The sequence below is a fragment of the Passer domesticus genome, chromosome 1 (genome assembly GCF_036417665.1).
Source record: "Passer domesticus isolate bPasDom1 chromosome 1, bPasDom1.hap1, whole genome shotgun sequence".
Classification (NCBI taxonomy): Eukaryota; Metazoa; Chordata; class Aves; order Passeriformes; family Passeridae; genus Passer; species Passer domesticus.
In genome coordinates, this window is record NC_087474.1 from 113,326,147 (window position 1) to 113,330,932 (window position 4,786).

Below are 4,786 nucleotides of genomic sequence, written 5' to 3' on the forward strand. Positions count from 1 at the left end.
CTGTGGAAGGCAGCATTCTGAAGGCATTGATGGAAGGAGGGAAGGCATGGATGTGGTGGCTCTACTCTGCATATTGGAGAAAGAAAGCAGCATTGATCAGCACACACACAATGTCTGGAGAGCTGAGTTTTGATGACACCAAAGGATAAATCAGTATAGGAGAGAAAGGCATAAAGAAGTTTAGTAATGGAAAGTAAGGCATCAGCATGTACAGCACAGACCAAAGACAAATTTAGCAGAGGGCAGACTGCAGAACTGACATTTTATTACTGTCTTTCTGCTCACTGTGGAAATATAATATAGTAATCAGCTAATTCTTAATCTTGTCTGCTTATTAACTTTCCATCTAATTATGTGATACAAAACTTGAAATTAACAGAACATTTAGGTATTACAGATTTGTTTATTCAAGGTTCCCTACAGCAAGCTGCAGAGGAATTATTCAAAAATTTGAAGTGAAGCATTGATTAAGAAATCCTTAGGAAATAAAGTCATTACTCAAGGGAACAAAACCCACTACAGGGAAGCTCTGAAGATGTGGCAGTCATCAATTTTTTTAAAATCTGACTTAAATTCAATAAAATTTTCATGAAATGAACGCACCTGTTCAGGAGCAGCTGAATGCTCACAGGAAACCTTGAAAAACCTACAGCCTAGAAGGAGTTCTGCCAAATGGCCTATATTTTATTTTTCTTCCATTTTGACACATTGATATAAAAAGCAAAATCTCTGCGTCTCAGAAGTTCATCTGTCTCTTCTCATGATGATTACCCAGATGAAGTCATACTTCTCATGATGACAGTCATTTTACTAGAGCTACAGTTGATGCTGCAAACAACAGGGAATTAGTCACAGATGCTGATGGACTCCTAAGAAGCCAAGTGTTCTCATGGAGAGGCTCCCCTGTGATGAAACCATAACAATAAAAGATCCAACACTCCTGGCACACAGGATGATAATGACGTAAAGAAGAGGTCTTTGTGACGTTTTCCTGGAGGCATCCATTTTTGATCCTGTACGTCATGCATGATTCAAAACTAGACTTAGTGAGTTTTGAAAAGAATACATAAGAAAATATGTTCCCAGGCAAAATCTGCTTATAAAAGCCTACTTTTGATACAGTGCTTCAACATATTAAATAGATGAGGAAAATAAGTAGTAAAATATTGTTCTTCATATAAAAACATGCATAATTTGAGCAAAAAACCAGGAAAATTGCAACCTGCTCTTTCAAAACATGTAAAGAACATTTGCCCTGTTCTTAAAAAAAGGTAGAGAATGAGATCAAAACATCTGGATACCTGCCTCTTGGGAAGACAACCCTTGGTCCAGCAGTCCTGAATCTCTCCCCTCATTAGATGCAGCTATTTTAAGAGGGCTGTGATGAAGAGAAGGGATTTGACCATGTCTGCCAACCATTAGCATCTTGACATCTCTCCTCTTCCCACATATTTCAGGATGATTTCCCTTCCTACCATGTACACCACCAACCCACTGACAGTCCCTTTCCACTTTATCTGAGTCTTCCCCCACTTCAGAAACCAAGTGCAAAGCAAGTTTAGCCCACCAAACCAGCCAGCCTGCAAACAGAGCCTGGTTGTCATTGCACATAATTGTCTTCTGCTTTCCTGGCAAAACAACAGAGTAGTCTTCAAAAGAGAGGATTTCCTCTGCTCCAGCCATGAGTATATGACTTCCTCAACATCTTCTTCCCCTGCCCAAGCCTAATGCTGCAACACAACCAGCCTGATAGCAGGGCTTTCTCTGCCTGCTGGGGTGATTTGTAGCCCTGTGGTGCCAGGAATCCTGCCCCCTCAAAAATGTCACTCCTAACTTCTCTTTTAGTTTAACTTGAAGAAAATTTTTCTTCTGAAATACAATACTCACAAAAATAAAGGTCACATAATCAGGCCAAAGCCACATGATCAGCCAAAAAGTGAGAAGTTTTTCACAGCATCAGGGTTACAGTCCTTCTGAGAAACAATAATAACTGCTTTACAGAGAAATAGATGCTCTCCTTCCCTAGTTGAGGAAGTGAATAAGCTCTATTGAAGTCAAAGCAGTAAATTCATTTTGAAATTCTGAGAAGTACTTTCACAGCAATTTTCACAAATTGATCTCCTTTTCTAAAGCACTGGTGAGTGTTGAGATCATTGCTGTTGAACAGAAAGAGTTAAGTGTAGCAGTGCTACAGAGCCCTCATTATATGCTGACAATGATGTTTTGACTTCAGTGCTCTCTTCATACTGTGGACAAATACTGAGTTGTCTGCCTGTCTGCTCAGTACTGAAAGTTCTTCTGAGCTTTTCAAATACAAAGGGTCTAAACCCACTCCAAGCAAAATCACCATTGACTTCCAGAGGCATAAGAGAAGCCTTTATGAAAGGACCATATTAGAAGATACAAAAAAACCCTCTTTATGAAATATCACCCATATTCTTGAAAGCTATACAGTTATTCCATAATCCAAATATGTTTAACAATAGGAGTAAGAACTATCTCATCTTACAAAACAGCTCCCCTCTTCAATTTTTGAAGTGCAGAGCTAAGTACCAAATGGTATCTCTGATGATAAATGACAAACTGAATCTGAATTCTGACCAGCAGGATGCACTCATTTTACAACTACAGGCCTCTTTTGAATACACTGATCAGGTTCATCTGATCAGGTAGACATGATCCATTAGGAGCTAAACTTAGACCAGCAATTTTGTGTATGGCATGAAATATAGTGATTGTTTCACCACTGCAGGTGGGTGGGACCATTAGCACACTGATCGAATTATCCCAGATTTGTAGTCTTTATTAAACAGTTCCTGAACTCAGCCTGGTACAGAAGAGATCTCTTCCCTCAATAAATATGCTGCAAAGTACTCCTGCCACATGCCCTGCTGACCCAAATGAAGTCAGGGATTTCCAGGCTCCCAGTTCAGTGCAGATTATAGGTGGCACATAAGAGCCAGCTCTCCTGACTTGCAGTCATGCTCGAGATCTGGAGATCCTTGCCCCTCCAGGGAAACCTCAATGCTGGGCCTCTTCATCCCTTTTGGTGAGAAGCCTCAAATTTGGCACATTACCCAGCACCAAGGACAGTGCTTATGACACCATTTTAAGATTCTGTACGTGAAAGAACAAAATCTGTTCCTCATGCAAATGTGATAATAAACAGCTTTTACAAAGTAAAAGTATATCCAGGATGACTGGTAAAAGATGGAAATGAGCTTCCATAACTCCTCACTCATGTTGTAACTGGCTTTATTTTATTGCTGGCTTGGCTTTACTACTGTTCTTCTTTCTGTAGTAGAAAAATCTCACTCCGAATTTCAGTTATCTATCGCCACTAGCAACAGAAGCATATTTGGTCTGGTAATTCATTTCTGAAGCTGCTGTGGGGTAGGCATAGTAGTGATTTATAAAGCTATTGTTTTGTCTGGCCATGCTATAACAGAAATCAATTGTTCTTCTGACAGAAGGGGTCTCAGAGGACAAAATAGTGCAAGATCTCTAAATGTATCCTAGTTAGTTTTTTTCTTTCTCTGTATCTTTAAGAGATGGCAGGAAAAATATAAATTCAGTTCAAAGAAGGAAGAGACCCACTCAAGTCATCCATAGGTGGTTATGGTTTTTTTACCTTATCCATCCCACAGGAACAGGGACAACATTGTATAATTCTTGAACCTCTCCTGACATTATGGTAGGCAACTCAAAGGACTGAAATTGCACTGCACCAATAGATTGTGAACACAAGAAAGGGTTGTAATGAATTTTTAAGCCCATTTTTTCTACATCAAAGTCCCCTTTGGCTTCTGGCGGTTGGATCGTGCAAGAAAGTAGTAATGACAAGTTGTGAAAGATACTAGGAGGGAGCAGGAGCAACAAGGGGGACTGAAGTAGAGCTTCCTGTGTAAGGAGAGAGGGCAGACTTGAAGATCATCTTAGCTGAATTAAATAACACCAGCAGATGTACTCATACCTGCTGCCAGCTCCACTTAGAAGATACAGACATAAAAGATAAACCCAAATTACCTTTTATCAGGTTATGTTGCAAAGCTGAGAGGTGGCATTAGGATGATTGGAGGCTTCTCAGAGCACCACAACCCAGTGATAAAGCAGAACATTGCAAATGCAGCAAGCAAAATAGTTCTCTCATCCAAATCTAATGAATTCACTAATCACATTGCTGTAATTTTCTTTCAAGATATTGGTAGAATAAGTGGGTACCTCGGGAGCCAGTACTGCTTGTGAAATCCAGAACTTCTGCTGTTCCATTATTAGTGTGCGTGGGAAAGTGCTTTCCCTGGATATATTTATATGCTGGCTTTAAATACTTATATTTACTTGGGGACTCTAAATACTGTTATAAGTAGTAAATTGTCATTAGGTCATCTTCCTGATGCATCCCAGATTAAAGCTAATGCCCTTCAGGTGGGTGCTATTAAATTATCCTACCGCCACCTGACAGGTATCCTCTAATCAAAAATGTATTGTCTTCTCTGTTTAGATCAACTTTAGTTCCTTCTGGGTAGAAAGATAATCCCATGAGTAGTCCAAATGTTTTCAGATGTGTGGAGTTGTGCAGGCCAGAAACAAGCAGGAAATTACTTGTTCCCCTTAATTATAACTACAATTTGTATTTGAGTAGGACTTTTATTAGGTGGTAAAACTTTGTGCTTTGCACTTTTTCTTTGCATACATAAAATTTAAATTGCCAATGTGATGCTGTAACAGAGCAAGTGGTGTCAACTTCCTAGGCCTTTCCGTGGTTAAAAGTCTTCTTTAGACACAT

The 4,786-nt window shown here is 39.5% G+C and overlaps 1 long non-coding RNA gene across 1 annotated transcript; it reads right to left on the minus strand.

Moving 5' to 3' along the window:
• Positions 1–656: 656 nt before the first annotated feature.
• LOC135289212 (uncharacterized) lies at positions 657–4,340 on the minus strand. The gene is made up of 2 exons (XR_010351989.1): positions 4,222–4,340; positions 657–1,013 (listed from the first exon to the last, which is right to left on the minus strand). It is a non-coding gene; the product is annotated as an uncharacterized LOC135289212 (long non-coding RNA).
• Positions 4,341–4,786: the final 446 nt, after the last annotated feature.